General features: G+C 38.5%; 1 protein-coding gene across 1 annotated transcript in view; it reads left to right on the forward strand.

The window, feature by feature from the left end:
* Positions 1-22,848, forward strand: part of LOC132818253 (neuronal PAS domain-containing protein 3) — a 1,297,641-nt gene that overhangs the window by 955,860 nt on the left and 318,933 nt on the right. The window lies entirely within an intron of this gene.

The raw sequence follows: 22,848 nt of genomic DNA on the forward strand, positions 1-22,848 counted from the left end.
TATGGTGTGTATTCTTTGTTAAGCAAGCCATATCTCATATTCTCTCCTTACGTTCAAAATGCTTTCTAATATCTAGCTTCTCTTCCAGTGTATAGTCTTTCTTTTGTGTTCACCACTCGCAATTTTATCACAAGGATGTTTCTTACTAACATTCTTGTCACGATGCACCTCCATTTTTTTTAAAAAAGGATAATATAGGAGTAATGTACCATTCACAGGAAGCTACTCAATGTATCTCTCTCAGAAAGCTACTCTCTGTACAGTACTTCGCACAGAAAGCTGCTGTGTTGGCAGCTGACATTAATAGATACGCAGATCAGTGTGGAGGCTTCAGCACAGACTTCAGCACACGCGCAGAATGAAGCATGCAAAATAATCACCGCTGGAATCATGCTATTGCGAACAAAGGTAAGCGTTCTTGAAAATACCACTCCTTAATTTCTGAGCGACATTATAAGCAAATTGCACTGCCAGGACGTGAGTCATCCGAGAAATCTACACTACTGCATATTCGAACTATATTAGTAGCCAAACTATTTTGAACCCGATATGTTTTAGCCTCAACCATTAATTCCCAACCCTCAGGATTGACAGTGGCCCATCTTTGAATTCAGTTGTGAGGGCAACGATGAGAGTAGAAGGAGAATCAAGTCATGGCTCTTCAAAGAGAGTGGAAAATTCCACCTAATGGTTTTGTTTCAGGCCAATGTTGTGTGCTTTCTTGACCTTTCCTAATCCTTGAACAGTTGTGGAGTAAACTCTGAAGTTCTTAGGCTGATATTTTCAGCTTTCCAGTTCCTCAACTCTGCAAATCATATGGAATTTTGTCCACATTTTCCTGCCTTACAGTGAACAGTTCCTGTTCGGAATCACATATAAAGTTTCAGTGATTTTTCTCTTTCTGAATTGAGGGATTGTATTCAGTTATTCCCATGTCTTTAGTCCTAAACCTCCTGGCTCATATAAATTTTACTTGCTGGTTGAAGATAATTTTTCTTCAACCACAGCACAGCTTCAGAAATAATTGCTGAATCTCTGTGTATCTTCTGTCTACTAGGATATCAGTATTCCAATTGCTTCTGTTCAGTTCCTGGATCTCTCCAAGGAAAGGCAACACTGTATCATTGATACCTTCTATTTCAGAGATCTTGCCACCTTATGAAGGCTTATCTTTTTTTGCTTATTATGTGCAGACTCCTGCTTCAAATGAGCCTGAAAATAGCACCTTTTTTTCTGCAGAAAAACATTTTGTCTCTTTGTCAGAACACTTTCTGTGCTTTTCCATGGAAGTCACAGCAATGTGCCAGGGTAATTAAAGATCCTGTTCCCGTGTCTTCTGGTTTTGTGCAGCCACTGTTCTATTTTTAAAATACTCCATTGAGTCATTATTTTTGGGATGTGCTTCCCAAATCATGAACCAAATTTGCTTCCTGTCCTGAATTTGTCTGCTTATTTGAATTGCCTTTGCTCAGGCCAAGTCGTCCGTCAATTACAAGTGGTCAGACAATGCTTCATCCAAGACTCCATTTATCTTTTAAGCTGCTACACTATACTAGTGCCTCATTAAAATAGGCAGCACATCAAGCATCCTTCTATATCTTTTGCTATGATAACCAGTCACCATGGCTGTGGCCAAAGCTTTTCATAACTCCATCGAGAAGTTCACTGACAACACCACCATTGTAGACCAGATCTCAAACAATGACGAGACAATACAGGAAAATGCTTGGTGGCGTGATATAATGATATAATCTCTCCCTTAACGTCATCAAAATGGAAGAGCCGGTCATTGACTTAGGGATGTGTCCTCCGCCTTGCTTCCTATCTACATCAATGGAGCTGAGGTGGAGATAGTCAAGAGCATAAAGTTCCTTAGAGTGATGATCACCAACAAGCTGTCCTGGGCCACCCACGTTGATGCAACAGTCAAGAAAACACAGCAGTGCCTCCACTTCCTCCAGAGGCTAAGGAAACTTGGCTTGTCTGTCAAAACACTTACCAATTTTTATAGATGCACCATAGAAAGCATTCCATCCGGACACATCATGCTTGTTATGGGCATTGCTCTTCCCAGGACAGTAAGAAAATCCAGAGTTGTGAACACAGCCCTGACCATCACTTAAGCCTTTCATCCATTGATTCCATCTGTATTTCCCATTGCCTCAAAAAGGCAGCCAATATAATAACAGACCCCTCACACCCAATTTATTATCTCTTCCACCTTCCTCCATTGGGCAGAAGATACAAAAGCTAATACACACATACCAACATATTCAAGAATATCATCTTCCCTACTGTTATTAGACTTCTGAAGGTACCTCTCAAATTTCAAATTCAATGTTAACCTTGATCTTTATGCTGCTTCTTTGCCGCCATAACATTACTCTTATGCCCCTTGTATGGTATGATTTGCCTGCACTACACACAAAACAAAACTTTTCACTGTACCTGGGTATACGTGACAATAATAAATCAAATCCAATCAAAAATATTAATTCCACTGTAGGAGATTGCTAAACATTACTCTTTTAGTTACAGGCAGTTTTGCTATAATGCATCTTTCTTGAACACAAGTTGGTTGTAAAGCGATTGGGTGAATAGGGAACACCGTTTCTATAACACAGACTTTTAAAATGTATGTTGGCTATAATGTGATGAAATCGCCAATGGTTTGATTGTATTGCGCAATTTTTGCCTAGTGCAGGGTCGTACAGGAATGCAATTATCGCATTTTGGAAGAACTACCTATATTTCCATTTTATCCCAGAAAATGGTTCTCTGCAGATACTAATCCCCCCCTAGTGCATATTAGTCTTGTGACAGCTTTACATCCCATAACAAAGTGATTTCTGTTGTAATGGTACTCTGTATTACACCTTGCCTGGTGTAACTCAGAACCCATGGTAATCTCTGCCATGTTTACTACAGAAGAAGACAGTGAGCTGAGAAAGTAAATGCTTCTCCCACTTCTTTTCATCTTGGTCCTTTTTCTGTTCAGTTGAACTTTTAATCTCTGCATACTTCTTTCAATATCCTTCAAAATCGTAAGCTTCAAGAAACTATAGCCAACAGCAACAGTCTCCCAGTTGTCAGTGTCAACGTCCAAATCTTCATATCTCTCTTGAAGTTGCCCTTATACCAGAGGCATAGATGATCAGGAGGTAATGACCAGTGGTAAGTTCACCGTACAGCAGTTCTTTGGGTATAAAGCCAACATCTATTCAACAAATGTAACTGAGACATCATTTGCTTAGGAACCAGTGTATGCTAATAGAATTAACAAGCTCCAAGGTCTCTGAATTGGTGACCTTCTGTTACCAAGTGATACTGAGAATACATCTGAGACATCAAAGGTGGAAATTGTTCAGCCTTCTCTCCTGCCTAGTGTATGTTGTGAAGGTCTCACCACAGTAGAGGGGTGTAAGGAAGATGCATATTCAATAGAGTCCAGTTTGGTGTTCTCAATAGGTTCCATACTCTTCTACTCAACATAGAAAATCAGAGGACATGTAGGCCATTCAGCCCTTTGAGCCCATTCTGTCATTTGATATGAACATGGCTGATCATCCAACTCAGTATTGCTTTCCTCTCTTTAATCCTGTAGCCCTAAGAAGTGTATCTAACTCTTACATCAATGTTTTTAACCCAGTTGCTTTCTTTTGCAAATATTCCTTAGGCTCACCACCTGCTGTGTGAAGAAATTTCTCCTCAACTCAGTCCTAAATGACCTACCCTATATCCTTAGACTGTGACCTGGACTCTCAGATCATTGACAACCTTCCTATATTTCCCCTGTAGTCCTGTTAGAATTTTCTAGGTTTCTAGAGATCTTCCCTCATTCTTCTAAACACTAGTGAATATATACTGAACTGACCTGGTCTTTCTTCAGATATCAGTCTGTCATCCCAGGAGGTTTTGCAATATATTTGTTGATTTCAACATCAGGTAACAGACTAGTTATTGTGGAGCCTCAAGATGTGAAGCTTCCGAAATGTGTTCATGTGCCTCCTTGTCAGTAGTAATAGATGGCTGTATGACAATATCCTGGACCATAATGTTGTCTTCCAAATGCTGATGATCAAACAAAACAGTTTACAAATATGAGAGAGTCTATTCATTCTCCTGAAGGGGTTTATTGTTATAGAGTGCAGCATTCTCAACACGGAGCAACTACCTGACGAGGATTGAGTGGACTTTTGTCTTGGATCTCAGGTTAGCAAGATTGAACCACCTTCCATCTGTTCTGCTAGTTAAGTAGACCTGAAGATATATGACAGTGTGTTGGTGCCAGAATCCAACTCTGCTTGATTCCGTTGTTGATCTCAAAGGGTTGCTGTTTCTGGTCATTATTGACCTTACTCATCACGTTAAGGAAAGAGAAGGTCTTGCTTGTTTTGATCTTTCTGTTGCAGCTACCAGACTGTAAAGGTCACATCAATTGTGAATGTTCCAGTTCTGTAACCATACTGTGATTCAGGGTATATGCATTCATCCATGATCTGTAGTCTTTAAACAGCAATGTGAGCAAATAGATTTCTCATGATGCTCAGCAGGGATATGTCTTGATGGCTGTTGCAATCACTGTGATCACCTTTGTTCTTGTATAGCCTTGCAGTCTTGGTATTGCACATCCTGGGGCATTGCTCTCTCCCCTCCAGCAGAAGTAGAGAGACGAATGCAGATGCTGCAGAAGGGCTGCTTTTCTATTCTCAATAAATTCAGGCAGTATAGCAACAACACCTGGAGCTTTTCCGAGGGTGTGCTTTGTCAGCTAGTTCCCTGCAGTCTGTATGGGAATGCAGCAGAGTGCCTGTTCAGTTCAATCGAGGAACTTTTCTTTATCTGGGTGGAAAGTATATTGGCATTAATATGTAGATGGCATTTTGTGAGTTTCCTCCAAATTGTTATCAAGTTGCCTACAAATGAACACCTCTGTCTGGTTTATAATTATGAGGGACACAACACAGTGACTTCATGATTCTACCAATGCAGTATTTTCTCAAACTCAGAGAAACATTGTTCTCCAATGTAAGACCTAACAATTCTAATCCTTATTTTAGTCCTGAAATATTTAATACCATTTTGCAATTGAGTTTAATATTAGATAAACTAAAATTAGATATACATAATTAGGAATTATATAAATGTCCAGAGACGAGACTGACACTGCTAGAAATCAACTTTCCGACAGTGCTTAAGTATCAGCGAGGTCAGAAGTTAATGATTTGTCCCTTGACTGGAATTTCACTCCTCTCCAGGGGTAAGGAGAATTAATTAAGAAAGACTTAAGTTACAGTATCAGCTAGCTTTCATGTAATCTGAAATACATTTTACTTATTACTGTTAAAATCGCACAGAAACAAAACAGCTGGTCAGAAAGAGATTGATACAGGAATAGCAACAGGGAAATGTTCAAACTATCATTGGAACCACCTGTTGATGAGAATAAAAGTAGAGCATTTTACATTTAGTGTTGAATTTTATAAATAATTTATTAGCTTCAAAGCTGGAACAAGATTTATGTATCCAGAAAGCTAAAAAAAATTGTGTATCAATTTTAAGAAGATTGATGCTAGATTAACTGTAATATAACTTTTAGATTCTTCAACCTTTGAAGGTGAAAATTATGCAAGAAAGCCAATTCTTGTATTTAAACTGGAAAAGTTTAAATCTTGTGCAACAAGAGCTGTTCAGTTTACAAGAATATGTGCTCACACAAAACTGAAAAGAAAAACAAGATAATTTTCTGTTTGTGCATCCAGATTTTTCAAGCAGACAGTGCAAAGTGAGAAATTGTGTGTAATTTATTTTGTACAAATTTATTTTGAAGTGCTAAAATCAACAAGTAGTCTTTTCCTGCTGATGAGCATCAGGGCCTGAAAATGATTGCTTATCCTGCCAGCCAATTGACTGACAATAAATATCCATTTCAATCCAAAATGCAGCAACTAACTTACATTTTTCAGGTAGTAAACTATTCCATGATGCTTCACACAGGAGTTGTTAAACATAATATGGAACCATACAGCATAAGGAGCAACTGTGTAGGTTACCAAAAGCTTAGTCAAAGACTGTTAGACATAGGAACAGAAGTAGACCATTCAGCCCATTAAGTCTGTTCCACTATTCAATGAATTTATGGCTGATCTGATAATTCTCAACTTCACTTTCCTGCCTTTTCTTCATTACCTTTTTTCCCTTATTGATCAAATATTTGCCTGTCTCCGCCTTAAAATACTTAACAGGCCTGATGTATCAATCCTTTGTTGCAAAGAATTTTACAGATTCACTGCCCTCAGAAGAAATTCCTCCTCACCTCTGCCTTAAATCTACAACCACTTCTTCTGAGATTATACAATCTGGTCCTAGACTCTTCCAGAAGGGGAACAAGTTTTTTGTATCTACCCTATCAAGTCTCCTAAAAATGTTTAAAAAGGATTGCCTCTCATTCTGCTAAATGTCAATGTGTATAAGCCCAGCCTACAGGTATGTCTGGTAATAACAAGTGTTTCATCAACGTGAATTAGCTATAACCAATTGATGAAGTGGGTATGCTGTTTGGGTAATGCAAACTTTTTACTGAACGGGTATAGCAGTCTTCTACAGCATGATTTTCTATAGCGCAAGGTTGCACAGGAATGCAATTATCGTGTTATACCAGAAATATTCTGACTCAACTGCTTCCCGTAAAACTGACCCTCCAAACTTTACATCAGCCTAGCAGACCTTCTTGGAGCGTCTCCAATTACCATATTACTTAGATAAGGGTCCAAAAACTGTTCACAGTATTCCAGCTGACTAGTACCTTGTCAGCAACATTTATACTCTAATTCTTTTGAAATAAAGCCTGACACTCCATTTGGCTTCTCTATTCTTTTGATGGTTCATGGACAAGGAATCGTAGGGGTCTAGAGCACAGAAAAGCTCCTTGGAATTAGAGTATTTGCTGGTCAAAAAAGAATACCTAACTATTCTTAGCCCATTTCCCAGCACTTGGCCCATAAGCCTTGTATGCATCATCATTGCAAATGTAAATCTAAAAATATCTAAATGTTATAAGGGTTTCTGCCCCTATCATCCTAGAGGTAGTAAGTTCCAGTATTACTGGGTGAAAATGTTTTTCCTCTTATCCCTCTAAACCTCCTGCCCCCTACCTTAAATTTATGGCTCCTGATCATTGATCCTCCACCAAGGGGAAAAGAATTCTTCCAATCTACTCTGTCTGTGCTCTTCATAATTTTATACATCTGAACATGCCCCCCCCCTCAGTCTTGTTTGCACCAAGGAAAGCAACCCAGTCTACACAATCTCTCTCCATAACTAAAATTCTCCAGGCCAGGCAACATCCTGGTCAATCTCCGCTGCACCCTCTCCAGTGCCATCATATCCCTCCTATAATTTAGGTTCCAGAACAGCACACAATACGCAAGTTGTGGTCTAACCAAGCTCTTGTACAGTTCTCAGCATAATTTTAAATTCTATGCCTCAGCTAGGACAGGAAAATATCTATTTTGCCTTCTTAACCACTTGAGCTACTGTCATGTTATCTTAGGTGACCAGTGGCATCCACAGAATGATTCCTTTTATCCTAACTACATTCTGTAGTCTGACTGTTCATCATGTATTCCCTTATCTTGTTTGTCCTGCATCATCTCACATTTATCTGAATTGAATTCCATTTGCCACTAATCAGCACATCTATACCCTCTATAATCTAAAGCTATCCACCATGCCACCAATTTATGTAACATCTGTGAAGTTACTGATCAACCCTCTTGCATTCAAGTCTAAATTGTTTATCTACATCACAAATAGCAAGGGCCCCAAAATTGATCCCTGTAGAACTCACTGGATATTAGCTTTGAGTCTGAAAGCCACTGGTTGACCCATACCATCTGGTTTCTACCGCTCAGCCAATTATGGATTCAGTTAGCCAAATTTATTTGGATCCCTTGGACTCTTACCTTTGCAGTCATTCTCCCATGTGAAACCTTATCAAAGGCCTTACTGGAGTACAAGTAGATCATGTTGAATGTATCTGCATGTCCTTATCTAAACACAAAGTTACCTATTCGAAAAATGAAATCAAGGTCCCCAAGATGTAGCTTTCTGTAGAGGGAGTGTTATGGACCAGACCAAACCCTCTCTCAAAATATATTGAGAAGATAGCGTTACTTTAAAGGCAAGTGTCAGGCATGTTCCACATGCTATTCGATTGGTCAAACTACCAGGCTTGAAACTAAACACATTTTATTCATAAACAGGTACACAATACTTTATCTGAAGTCCTTGGGGCCCGTTGTATTTTGGAATTCAGAATGTTTTGAATTTCAGAATAAACGACATTTTCACAGTGAAATGAAAAAGAACCTAACAGCAGATGCATGTGTAAATAGTACGAGTGCTGAGACACAATTAATGCCTGCCAGTGCTGGGCCACACGGCCATGTCATATCCGAGTGATGTGGTTTGAGTGGGTGTGGAGTTGGGTCTCCTGTTTGCACACCAGAATAATGCTTCATGAAAAATTTTGGATTTCAGAGCTTTCTGGATTTTGGAATTTCGGATAAAGGATTGCATACCTGTACTATAATTAAAATACAAAAAAAAAGAAATTAGAATAATTAACTCTATTGGAAAATTTAACAGCATAATATATTATTTAACTATTAAACAGTAACTGTCCCAATATAGCAACATCCCATAAATACACCCTTGGCAAAGGTAAATTCAATAAAACAGATTGTCTCTCATGCAATTCTAGCAGCAGGAAGAGAAGCATCAGAGTAGCAGGGAGAGATGGACTGCAGTTTCCAAACACAACTGCAAGACCCCAGAAACTGCTACGGAGAAGATAAAATTAAAACTTCTGGCTCTGGGGAATCTTGATTGTGTCAGGAGTGTGATTCTGGAAAAGCACAGCAGGTCAGGCAGCATCTGAGGAGCAGGAGGATCGATGTTTCAGGTATAAGCCGATGAGGAAGGGCCAATGAAGGGCTTATGCCTGAAACATCGATTCTCCTGCACCTTGAATTCTGCCTGACCCGCTGTGCTTTTTCAGCAGCACACACTTAACTCTGATCTCCAGCATCTGCAATCCTCACTTTCTACTGGGATCTTGACTGTACCCATTCAGGCTGCTTCTATTGTTCCAACATAAATAAAAAACCAAGGTGTCACAAGATGTTTACTTTATTGGGTTCAAATAGACAGCTTGGTACCTCTGTCTTAAAACCTCTCTTCAAAAGAAAACCTGGATAAAATGCACCTCTTAAAGCCATTGTATCATCACAAAGGTTTTAAGAAGTCTTTTAAAGAGTAGCAAATGAGTAAGTTTACTCCAAAGCTTAAAACAAAGGCCAGAAAAGACTTTCTCCCCTTGTTCTTTCTGACTCCTGCCTTCATACTTAAATACTCATTTATTTCTAACCTCTTTCAGGTCTGTCAAAAAGTCATCAATCTCAACATTAAATGTTTTGCTCCAGAGATATTGCCTGACATGCTGAGTTGTTTCAGTAAGGATCTGAAACCTGAATACAGGCTGAGGTAACTCATTGTTGTCAGGAACAACCCCTTAACAGATGTCCTTAACAACTTAGGTGACAATAAAATGGCTTCTCTAAGCAAATAACATGACAAAATGGCTTCTAAGCTGCAAATTGACAATTCTGCTAAAGCTACATCAAATGGCTCTTAAGTTACTAATTGCTAATTCTGCTATAGCTCCATAATTGACTAACCACAGTCTGCTTCAATAGAGATTGGTAGACAATGCTTCCTTTAAGCATAGAAATAACTAGACTAGATAAGACATTACTGGCCATCCTAACTGACTTTCAGATGCAGCTGCAATAGCTCAGTTAATGAGATATGGGTTGGAGATGAGTGTTGGAAAACAAAGTTGGTTCCCAGGAAATATCACTGGACCGAGTATCGTGTATTGATTGGTAATTGTCTGAGTGTACTATGTGATCATGGCTGTACCTTTCTTTAAGAGAAGTATAAAAATGTCTGTGTTTTAAGCCATGTGTGCAGCTCCTCCGAGGAATACGGAAGTGCACAACCTCTGTGTTTCCAGATGCTCTGTACCCGGCCGTATGAAGATATTAAAGAGTGAAGTCTTAAAGAACCAGACTGATTGTGAGTGCTTATTGACCGATCACGGAACAGAGAGACCCCTCCCCCCTGCGGGGGTCCAAATCTTCATCAGTACAGGGTCCACAGTATTTTACTAAATAAAGCAAGTGAATTAATGAAAAATGCATACGGACAAGGATGCTGAGACCATGGAAGGGCTGGAGGAGTTTACAAAGATAGGAATGCAAGAGACATGGCAAGGTTGAATGCAAGAATCAAAGGTTTAATGTCTAGGCTGTGCCAGTTGAGTACAAGGTTAACTGGTGAAAAGGATTTTGTATAAATGAATGTACAGGCAGCAGAATTTTGCATGAGGTTAGTGGAGGGTGCAAAATGGGAGGCTGGCAAGTGGAGCATCGAAACAAAGTGTAGCTGTAACTAAGGCATGAATGATATTCATATAATTTCTGACTACCGTAGTAACATGATTTATACTCCATTAAGCTGCAAAAGACTGAGATGTCTTGAGGTCATGAAAGATAGTCCATAGTTACATATCTCTTTTTTGAATATTGTAATGTGCTTTGGATGCCAATAGACAGCAGGACCAGGGCAACATTCAGTCATGGGCTAATAAATGGCAACCTTTGCCCTACAGAGTGACAGGCAATGACTATATTCAAGAAACGAGACTCTAATCATTTCCTATAAATATTCAATTGTATTATCATTACTGAATCTACCACCATTAACATCCTAGGAGTTGTCATTAACCAAAAGCTTAACTGGATCAACTGTATATGACTCTAGATACAAGAGCAGCATGTGAATTCTGCAGTGGATAACTCACCTTGACCCACCAAAGTCTGTCCATTTCAAAGACAGAAGTCAGAAGAGTGATGTAATACCCTCCACTTGTCTGCATCAGTAAAGCTCCAATAATACCATCCAGAACGAAATACCCCAGTCGATCAGCGCTGTGGGATCATGTTCAAATAATGACTGAAATCGGTGAGTGGTGAAAATAGTCTGTTTTATTCAGCAATCGCAAGTAGCACAAGTTAAAAGCAGCAATAAAATCCCGAAATACAGTCCTTACAATAGTTTATTTCTACACAGTTCTTACAAATATTCAAATTCCATTATTATGTTATTACATTGTTTTATCTACAGTACACAAAGGTTTGAGGGACTTCTGTCCTGAGGGTCAGGAGATGGATTAAAATATGTGCCAACTGCTGGTTGCTACTCCTGGTAAGATTAAGAGTGTCTGTCCGGTCTGCTTGCATAATTAAGAGGTGTTAGTCCTTTTGTCTTTTAAGTTAATAAACATTAGTAAAACATGCCAGGCCTATATGATCCAAATAAGTAAGAAATTATACTTGTACTTAATAAAATAATAAAGGACATTAAACTGATTACCACAGCTGGGTTGTGAGATTTGTTTACTATTTGCTGGGGTGAGTTTCATTCATTCATTCATTCTTGCAATTTCATATAAATGCTATTTTGACCGTTAGTTTATTAAAGGGATAACGGCCCAGTTAAAAGGTATTTAACAAGAACATACTAAATTGGGGAAAATATTTTGTGTTCTGTCATCTATTCAGATCCGAGAGATAGTTGGTAAAGGCTGATTAATATTATAATCTATTGTGGAGACATGATGGTGGGAATGTTATTGTTCAGAATGTGCTACCGTTATTCAGAAGTTAATAGGCCTAAACACTGCTTGTAGCAAAGGCTGATAAGAATTGAAGGTGTGAAAAAGCAGTAATAGTTGAAAGGGTTGTTTTAATTAGAAAGGATTGTTTTAATTTGGTCTATCTTATGAGATACTACATACTAGTAAAATATACTACAGAACCACGTTTTATGAATGAATGAATGAAACTGTGTTATAGGAAATAACGGGTTAGTAAAGAGTTATGAATTAATGAACAAGAACCTGGTATTAATGAAAATGGTGAGCTGGTGAGTGAGTTAATAAAGATAACCTATAACACAATATCTCGCAGCACCCATCCACCAATTTAAACTTTCATCATTTTCTGCATCACTGGCACATGGTGATAGTGGATCTACTATTTATAAGATGCATTGTAGCCTTCACATTTTGTTATATACTTGAACAACATCTTCCAAATCCCTAATCTTGACCACTTAGAAAAACATGGCAACAAACACATGAGGCTACTGCCAGCTGTAAGTTCTTCTCTAGTCACATACCACCCTGACTGGGAACTGTATTGTTGCTACTTCACTGTAACTGGGTCAAAATCCTAGAACTCTCTCTCTATGGGTGCCTATGTACATGGACTGCAGTGGTTCAAGATGATGACACACCATCGACTTCCAAGGACAATGAGAGATGGGCATAAATTTGAAAACAACCCTTATTAATATTCTATATCCATCACCACTCTTTCTTGACTGTTGTATGACAAAATATTTCATTATTTAATCTCTGCTAATTTCCAACTTATCCCTTCTCCCCTTGTTCTTCCTGACTCTTGCTTTCATACCACTGGCTTAAATATTCTTACATTTCTAACTGCCTTCAGTTCTGATGAAAGGTCATCAATCAGAAACATTAAATGTTTCGCTCCAGAGATGTTGCCTGACGTGCAACAGTATTTTGCTTTTAAATATGTTAAAGTCAGTTTGCAATAGTGAAGTTATAAATTAACCAAATTCATTAAAATGGGAGTTAACAAAGTTAACCAAATTAAAAATTGGGATAAATTGAAGGCACTCTTACAAATCATCTATATTAATTAATTAATAATATTTAAGCTTCAGATGACAGACTTAATTAAGTTTCAGGGCTTCACTGGGGAAATTACATAAATAGAGAAAAATACTTTGCTGGGGAAAATTAATTAATTAAAAAATGGGCCTTCATTGGGATCTTTGATTAAATATGAAGGGTGTTGGAGGACAATTGTCAGACACAGGGAGAAGCTGGATTGGCAATTTCGTCTTCCCTCTGGTTGCTACATTATTATTGCAAATTATGACAGAGACGAACAAGCACAGCAATGCAAAACCAAAGACATGGATTAGTGAATGATTGGACACATTATACAGAATAACCACTGAAGGGACTAAGATGTAAAGAAAATACGGATCATTTTTGGAGGAAAAGATTTGCATTTCAGGAAGTTAAAGTGAATCCTCATCCATGAATCACAAAAAGCGAGCAACCAATTTCAATAACAGGGATGGAAAATAGAATGTTGGCCTTTATTTCAAAGTGATTAGAGTTTGTAAGTAGAGAGGTGTTGCTTAAACTATGGTACTAGTCAGACCACAACTGGAATATTGTGGACAATTTTGTGACCCCTATCTAAGGAAGATATACTGGTATTGAAGGCGATCCAGAGAAGGTTCATTCAGCTGATATCAAAAAGTTGGGAGGGACTGTTTTTTGAGGAGAGGTTAAAAAATAGAAGAATAAGGGGCAATCTTATTGAAACATACAAAATTATTAGAGGACTCAATAGGATAGATTTTGGAAAACTGTTTCCTCACATGGGAGACTCTAGAACCAGTGAGCATAATAGTAGAATAAGACAGAGATATAGAGTAATTCCTTCTCTGAGGGCAGTGGAACTATGGAAAGTTTTATCACAGGGTAAAATCTGTTCTGTTAAATAACTTGAAAACTGAGGAATTTTTAATCAGTAAGGGCATCAAAGGTTATAGAGAAAAAGCAGGACAGTGGTGTTGAAGATTGTCACCAGACATAATCGCATCGAATGGCATAGCAAACTTGATAGACTGGCTTACTTTTACTCCGATCCCATATGATCTAAACCTTGGTTAAACCACACTTCAGAGTATTGTGAGTATTTCTGGTTTCTGTATTGCAGGAATATAATATATCTAGATCTTTAACAAGTGTATCTTAAATTGCAGTCAATCATTTCACCTCAGCAGGATATGATATATTAGTCCCATGACTTGTATTAAATATACAGCAGGAAAATAAGTTATTAGCCATCTCATTAGCATAACTTGCATATAGTCTTACTTTCAAATGTAGAACCTACATTATGGTTTCAAGAATCTTTATTGTATGATTGGGAGATTTATGCTGAAGAGAAGAACATGACACTTATTATCAAAAACATTCATAAACTATTTACAAGGATGATACCAGGAACAAAACAACCAGGAAGAAGTGAACAAGCCGTGTCTCTCTACTTCAGAAAAGAGAAAGACTAAAGGATAATTTGAAAGAGAACCTTAACATTTTAATGCAACTTTTGATTCATCTGTTCCTAGGATTTAGACAGCCCTGGCAAGGCCAGCATTTATTGCTCATTCTGAATTGCCTTTGAGAAGGCTGTGGTGAAAAATCTATTTTTCTTTGGGGTATGCAGGTAATTTAAGTGTATGGTTCCCTTCAATATTTTTCAACAGCCATGTTTTAAGTTGTATACATGGCAACTCAAAAGGCCAATCTGTGTGCATTTTGGGTGAGAACTGTTGGATTCTGTACAATTTAGAGGAACATTAGTGATGAGGTGTCTCCTAGAACTGCTGTTGTCCAGTGCTATAAGGGAGGGGAGATCTAAGGTCTTGGCCTAGTCCCAGGGAAGGGAAGCAATGAATTTTGAAGTCAGGGTAGTGTGTGATTAGAAGGATTCCCATGCTCTCTTGTTCTTCTGAAGTGTTCTAGATGATAGGGACTGCAGCTTTGGAAGGTGCTGTTGAAGGAGCCTTGAGAAGTTACTGCATTTCACCTTTTAGATGATACATACTGTTGACACAGTGAGAGAATTTTTAAATTAATTTGATTGGGCAAATGGATGGTTCTACATTTGATTTGATTTATTATTGTCACATAAACAAGTCATTCTGTTATAAAATGCACTTCACTTATGCGAATTCGCTATAACACAATTGATGGATTGGGATACTGTTCCTAAAGCGTGAACTTTTAAAGCGATTACAGCACCAACTCTTTAAACACAGTCTCTAAAGTGTGATTTTCTATAACACTGGATTGCAGAAGAATGCAACCATTGTGTTAGAAAAGAACTACCTGTACCTAGGTACAGTGAAAAGTTTTGTTTTGCATGCAGGCAGGTCATACCATTCAGAGTGCCTTAGGGAATACAATAGTATGGCTGCAGAGAAGTTGTACATAAAATGAGATTAACGTGAAATTTGAAATTTGAGGAGTCCATTCAGAAGTCCAATAACAGTGGGAAAGAAGTTGTTCTTGAATCTGTTTATACGTGTATGCAAACTTTTATCTTTTCAGCCTGACGGAAGAGGGTGGAGGAGAGTATAATCAATGTTTTGGTTGGGTGGGGTGGGGTGGAAGATTGATTATGTTGTTTACTTTGCCAAGGCAGCAGGAAGTATAGATAGGTCTGGGCTGTGTTCATGACTGTCTGTAGTTTAGTTTATTATTTTGGTGCTTGGACCTCTAAAGTGCAACATTGACTTCTGAATCAATGCCAGTTGGCATGTGCAGAACTTTGGAGCACCTGTGCAGTCACACAGTTTAGAAGGAATGTTAATAAATCAAAAACAAAAATCAAGATAAATGCCTTTACCAGAGAGTAGTTAGAGTATGGAATTTGCTACTATTAGAAGTAGTTAAGGCAAATAACAAAAATATATGTAAGGAAGACAAATAAGTACATGAGGAAGGAAGAAGGATCAGATGTGAAAAATTCTGTAGTGAGTACGTTGCAATTCATGAGGTTAGTATGATAATAACCTGACTGCATCATCAGTACTGTCACATGATGTCATGTCACATGGAAACTGGAACTTGAGAAAAGAGGATTCTCATGAAGACAGAACGGAATGACATGGATTGAAAGAAGGAATAGCAGAAACATCATCTCAAAAGTGAATATTTGATGGTAGTTTAAGGTCTGCAGAGCATAGAAATACAAAATACCACTGGTCATGTATGAGCTCCAGAATACTCTACGTAATAAGTAAAATAAGACATTCAGCGGATGACAGATGTCGGTGCAAATAACTAACCCACAGTATGGCATGATGCTGCTTCATAGCTCAAGTGGACAAACCAAAGACACTCACATATTGCATACATTCTCAACTGAACTGGGAGTATTTTCAACCAATCACTAAGGAATGATTTATACACCAGGCACTTAAAAAGAAGGCAAAGTATTTATACAGAAAATCAGCATTTTGTTTCACAATACGATTCGCTGAAACATGTAGGGCAACCTAATTCAATAGAAGATAGCAACAACAACATTATAATGAAACAAAGAGAGATTTACATGTTAAGACTGGTGCAGTCAAAAAAAATGAATGTACTGCCATAGAATAGGAATGATGTACCTCATCTAAAGAGATTAAAAGAGAATCGGAGAATATGTTGGTCACAGAGCAAGTATCTGATAATATACAGAAACTAAATGTCCTTATTTCACTGTGTCTCTATTATGGAGAAAATGCCTGATGATAGTGTTAAAAGTTTGATAAAGTTGTTAATCTGAATTCTATGTAGGAGCTTCCAATGCAGTCCTGGTATAACTTTCTCGTATCTTCAGGTTTATTCAATTGGTGCCTTTTTTTGCTTTCTTTCTTATTTACAATTGAAATTCCCAAGATGCCATTGTCTAAAGAGCAGCAGAAAACTAATGGAACTTACATACCGTTCACTTCTTCAAATGAGCCCAAAGCATTGTGAGGGAACAAACTTTCTACCTAGTAACACTGCGAATGTCCTTCCTTCCAATGGACTGTTGAGGTCAAGAAGGCACCTCAGTATCACTTTCATAAACACAATTAGTGCTGACCACACCAAAAATGCCAATGTTTGTGAATGAATAAGAAAAAATAGAAACATCAAAAGATATATTGATTGGATTAGGTGAAAAAGGGTGGGAGGACTCATGTTTGAAACATTCAGACATGTATGGACCACTTTGGCAAAATGGCCTATTTCTGTTCTTGATGTATGTGTACTTTCATGAAGCATAAATGGTCACAATACTGTTGTTAAACAGAAAAAGCTGTCAAAAACCGTATTGTTTTGCAAAAAAAGTGGAACAGAACTCTCATGAAACACACTCTTAGAGTTACAAGGTGAGTACATTGGACTTGCCTTTATTTACCTAAGCAAGAGGTTTTGAATTATGAACAGTTACAGTGCCATCCTGTGGCACCCATTAAATACAGCTGTTGGTATTAAATAAACTACGAGAATGGAGATGATTGGCAGTTTTAAAAATTTGTTCATCGGATATGGAGGTTGCTGGTTAGACCAGTAAATCTTGCCTATCTGTTATTTTCCAAAGATGGTGGCAAGTTATCTTGTTGAACTGCTGTAGTCTTTGGTTGTAGGGACACACACAGTGCTGTCAGGAATGGAATTCCAGGATTTTGACCCAGTGATGTTGAAGGAACAACAATATAGTTCCAGGTCAGGATATTGTCTAATGTGCTTGGAGGAGAACTTGCAAGTGGTAGTGTTTCCATGCATTTGCTGTCCTTGTTATTCTAAGTTGTAGAGGTCACAAGTTTGGAAAGAACCTTCGTGAGTGCCTACATTGTAACTTGTAGATTGTGCATAAAGCTTTAACCATGTGATGGTGGTGAAGGGAGTGATTGTTGAAAAGTGCCAATGAAATAGCCTGCTTTGACCTAGATGGTGTCAAGTTTCTTGAGTGTTGCTGGAACTGCATCATGCAGGCAAATGGAGAATATTGCATCGCATCCTTAAGTTGTGCTTTGTCGATAGTGGACAGGCTTTGGGGAATCAGAAGATGTGTAGCTACAGAATTCCTAGCCTTTGACCTGCTCTTGTAGCCACAATATTTATATTTCTAGTCCACTTCAGCTCTTAGTTCAGTGGTAACCCCTAAGATGTTGATGGGTCAGGAAGAGGATGGGTGGATGGAGGGAATTGTGCAATTATAAAGCCATTGAATGTCAGGGAGTAAACAGATTCTTTTGATAATCATTTAACATTAAATACTATAGTGTCATGCTCACAATGTAGGCTGCATGGACAATGCCACTGGAATTTTGGAAAGCCTTAATGTTTATAATAAATCATCAGACAGTTTCCTGTGCAATTTGTACACAAGAAAATATCAATTAGAATTCAATTAGTTGAAGTAGAACTAGATGGTGAAGGTCAATGGAACCAATGTGGAGATTGAGAAATGGTGAGGAGGTAGAAAAGGAAAGAAAAGAAAATAGTCAAAGAAAAAAAGAGAAAATAGTAAGAGGGGAGGGATGAAGAGGATACCATAGAAGGCAATACCAGATCTGCTGGTATAGGGAATTGAGATATAGACCAACTCTTGACCAGGTAATAAGAAGAAAAGCCAATGGTGACAATTGATATGAATATAAAATACAATTTGGGTGAGGGAGGCTATTGTAAGAAGAAAAATGAGGCAAAGTGTGAAGCTTAAAAGGTGGGACTGCAGTAACTGGGACATTGGAGGAAGAAGGATTGATGAACGGTGGGTGAATTGAAACAAGAAATTAATCATATGGTGAGAAATTCTTTAATTTTGTGATTGGACATGGGAGACAATTAGGCAGCAATCACAGTTGTTGGAAATATGTCAGGAATAACAGGGCTTTGAGAGTGGCTCTGGGCTGGGAGAAAGTGAGGACTGCAGATGCTCTAGATCAGAGTCGAAAAGTGTGGCGCTGGTAAAGCACAGCAAGTCAGGCAGCATCTGAGGAGCAGGAGAATCAATGTTTCAGACTTAAGCCCTTCATCAATAATACCGAGGTGGAGGGTTGGATCTGGGATGAGGTGGGGGCGGGGGTGTGGTCAGTAGTGGAGGTGAGGAAACTGGTGAAATTGACGTTGATGCCACGTGGTTGAAAGGTCTTAAGGCAGAAGATCTTTCTCCAAACGTCAGGTGGCTTTGATTTGGCGGTGGAGGTAACCCAGGACTTGCATGTTCTTGGCGGAGTGGGAGGATGAATTAAAGCGGTCAACCAGAAGGCGGTGGGGTTGTTTAGTGCATGTGCCCCAAAGATGTTCCCTGAAATGTTCCAACTCAACACCGCTCTCTTGAACTGTCCTACCTATCCTTCTTCCTTCCCACTTATGCATCACACCTTCCACCCCCCACCCCCCCCCCTCCTCCACCCCCCACCCCCGGTCTATCACCAGCCTTCTCAGCTACCTTCTCCCCAGCCCCATCCTCACCCTTCTATATATTTGCCAGCCCCCTTCCCTCTCCCATATTCCTGATGGAAGGCTTATGCTTGAAATGTCGATTCTCCTGCTTCTTGGATGCTGCCTGACCTGCTGTGCTTTTCCAGTCCCACACTTTTCAAATCTGATCAAAGGAATGATGGAATTTGAAGCTGGAAGAAAAGTCACAAATCTTGGCCCTTGGAACGGTAGTGATTATGTTAAGTGTTTTTTTGAAACTATGCAGCGACACCTGCTTTTGATGTGGGTAAAGGAAACCTCTTTTCCTTGTAAATTCTATTTATAAATTCCTTGTAAATTCTATTTGTTTCAACCACACATCACCATGTGTAACAAGACTGACTCTCAGTCCAAAGCTAAGTTGAGTATGTATCAAAATGAAATGACAGCAGACTTCTGGTTAGGTTTTAAATAGCGCTTAAACATTTAGGACCAGACTCTATCATTGCTCAAAAATCCAGCTGCTGATTACATAATACAGTATTTCGTGCTTCTTGAAAAAGTGGATCAACACTTTTCTATATAATGATTTACAGTATGTCCTAATGCCCAGTCCAAATGTTTTCACATTTCCTCTCCGAAGTATTTGTTCTTTTACAAGTTCATAACTCACGAGAAAACGTCTTAAGTATTTTTGTCAACTGTCTTTAGGCCACCTCACAGTGACTTTGCTACAATCTTTTGGGTCTTTGACCAATGCCTATCTCTCTCGACTTTCATCAAAAGATTTTATCCGGAATTTTGTTCATCCCCCTACCCTTATCACAGGTTTCCTCTCTCTTTACCAGTCTTTTTGCATATTTCTCCCTTTTCGGAGCTCCCATTGTAGACCTGAACATTTCCCATCAATGAGTTTACAGGGATGGATTATAGCCTTATGGATGAAACAGAAACAAACAGTGTTGAATTGGGTTTTATATTACAGAATCTGCTCAATATGCCTTTGCATTGCAAATCACACCTAGCCAATCTGCTACTTTTAATTTTTCTGCTATGGTGCAAGTTCAAATTTATCACACCATTTTTCTGACTTTTTCTCCTGGATGGTAGCAAAGTAATTGTTGTTCTTAAGCATTTTTTTTGGCCTTCAGTAACCTGATCAACCTTGTTCTAAATGAGTGGTCCCACCTTCTGTAACTATGTCCCCTAGTTTAAAATTCCCCTCACTAGTGGAAATATCTTCTCAACGTCTATTCTGTCAATCTCCTTCAGGACCTTGTATGCTTTAATAAGCGCACTTATTCTTCTTCTTGGATGAAGGCCTAACCTATTTAATCATTCTTGACCACTTTAGCCTTGTTGGTAGGCTAGTGAATTTCTTTTGATCTGCCTCCAATGCCTGTGCATTTCTTAAATACAGGGATCAAAATTATGCACAGTTCTCCAAATGTAGCCTCACCAACACCCTGTGTAAGACTTCCTTATCTTTAAAATCAAACCCTCTAGTAATAAACGCCAAGTTTTCATTTGCCGTTTTTAAATTACTTGCTGCACTTCCATGCAAACATTCTTGTGTTTCATGCATAATACTTAGATCCCTCTGTCATCTCTCCATTTAAATGTGATCCTTCCTACCGTAGTGGAAATGTGAGGAAGGGCTTATGCCTGAAACACTAATTCTCCTGCTCCTCAGATGTTGCCTGACTGGTTGTGTTTTTCCAATGCCACACTTTTCGACTCTGATCTCCAGCATCTACAGTCCTCACTGTTTCCTACCAAAGTGCATGACCTCACTTCATGCAAGAGAAGAAATAATAAAATCACTGAAAAAGAAAAACAACAAAACTGTCAGGACTGAAGAACAAAAAAGGAGCAACAAGAATAGTGAAAAAAATCTGTCATTAGATAGGAGAAAGGGAGAATCCAAAAAGTAAAGTTCACAGAAAAGAACTAAATAAAAGTCGCAGAGAGGCTGTAAAAGACATTGAAAAATTCATTGCTGAGAGCACAATGCAACAACGAGTAAAGCAGAAAACAAAAGCATTAAATAACAGCAATTGTTGAGCAGTAGACCTAACAATCAAATATTAGGCTATTTATACTAAGATTTCAGTTGTGCGCCAGTGCAGAAATATTACTTTATTTTTAGAGTTAACCTTGCTTCTCAAAGACACCAGCATATCAAAGACAAAGACCAACAGAATTGCAATCTGTTATCAAAGTGTAGGCCTGAATTTTCACACCTGAGATGAGTGTGCAGGAATGGGAAATCTCCATCTCTCTGCCTTAGGGAAAGTGTCCTGAATGGTGAGATCCTATTTCCAGGAGAGGAGTTGTGGATTGATGTCAGGCCACAGATAGGAGGCAGCTGCTGAGGATGTTGAGTTCTGAGTTAGGTTGATTAGTATGTTTTAAAAAACCTTTCACCTTTCAAAATTCTTCAATAACCTCTTTGCACTGTTAATCATACTATGAATTTAAAGCCCCTCACTGAAATAAATATTAGGTTGCAGAAATAATTGATATTACTGGAACAGATTTTTTTAAAGTTCACAGTTGGAACCTTTTGGTTTTCTTCAATTTTTCATGAACAGAATATTTAACCAACTTGATAGTTTGACAGCTATGTATACCTGATCTGCTCTTCACATACATTTATGTATACTCTTAAAAAATGCAACTTACACATTGCAAGATAGGGTCCTGGCTCAATGAAATGTGATCTATTTAACCTCAGCATTGTTAAAATGGCCCTTCAGGGTTTGGGATTCCCTCATATATCAGCCAAGGCCCATCTTCATACACTTTCTCCGCCAACCCCACTCGTAAATTTGAAAAATGAAAGCAGGACTTCTGGATCTGCATCAGCAAAAGTTTGAGTCTCTACAATACCATAAAAACCTTGACCACAGTGTTTTCATTTATTTGCATCCAGTTTGGGTGATCCACATGCAGGGCCCCTTCCCAAATCAAGAAAATATATCTGGTAAATATACCTGGTAAATGTTGCCATTTATGTTCTCTTTAAGCATCAGACAGCATGCCCATTGAGAGTCTGTTATTGCTCCACCAGCCCACCGTCAGTTCAGCTTGGCAAATACTGATGCATTCTTGCAGGCACCTCACCTCAACCTTATAGCAGACCTGTTTTTCCCAGGCTTTGGCTTAGATCTGGTGGAGGTTCTGCTGTATTGCACTTGTGATGGTGAGTTTCAGGTTTAAGCTCATTTAACATTTTTAGATGTGGCACTAGTTCGAATATAACTACAAAAAACTGGGCGAAGCAGTTAGATTGATAAAGTAGTTGTAAAAGAGGGGAGGGAGTTGTTTAGGAAGAAAATTTGAGATAATGGAACTAAAGTAGTTGAAGGCACCAATGCTAGTGTTAATGTGAGACTGTGGTTAGAAACCAACACAGAGATTGAAAGGCTGGAGGAACTTACAGAGATAGGGATGGAACCATGCTTCAGAGGAATTAAAATAATGATGAATGAGAATTTTAAATTTTGAGCATTGGGGTGATGAGAGACCAGTATTTGATATATATTGTTATATTTCACAAGTATTTAAGAATGTGTTGTGTGCAGCAGATATTTGAATGATTTGGTGTTTGTGGAGAATGAAACTTGGTGTATTTG

This window comes from Hemiscyllium ocellatum, chromosome 8 (genome assembly GCF_020745735.1).
Source record: "Hemiscyllium ocellatum isolate sHemOce1 chromosome 8, sHemOce1.pat.X.cur, whole genome shotgun sequence".
In the NCBI taxonomy this organism is placed as follows: Eukaryota; Metazoa; Chordata; class Chondrichthyes; order Orectolobiformes; family Hemiscylliidae; genus Hemiscyllium; species Hemiscyllium ocellatum.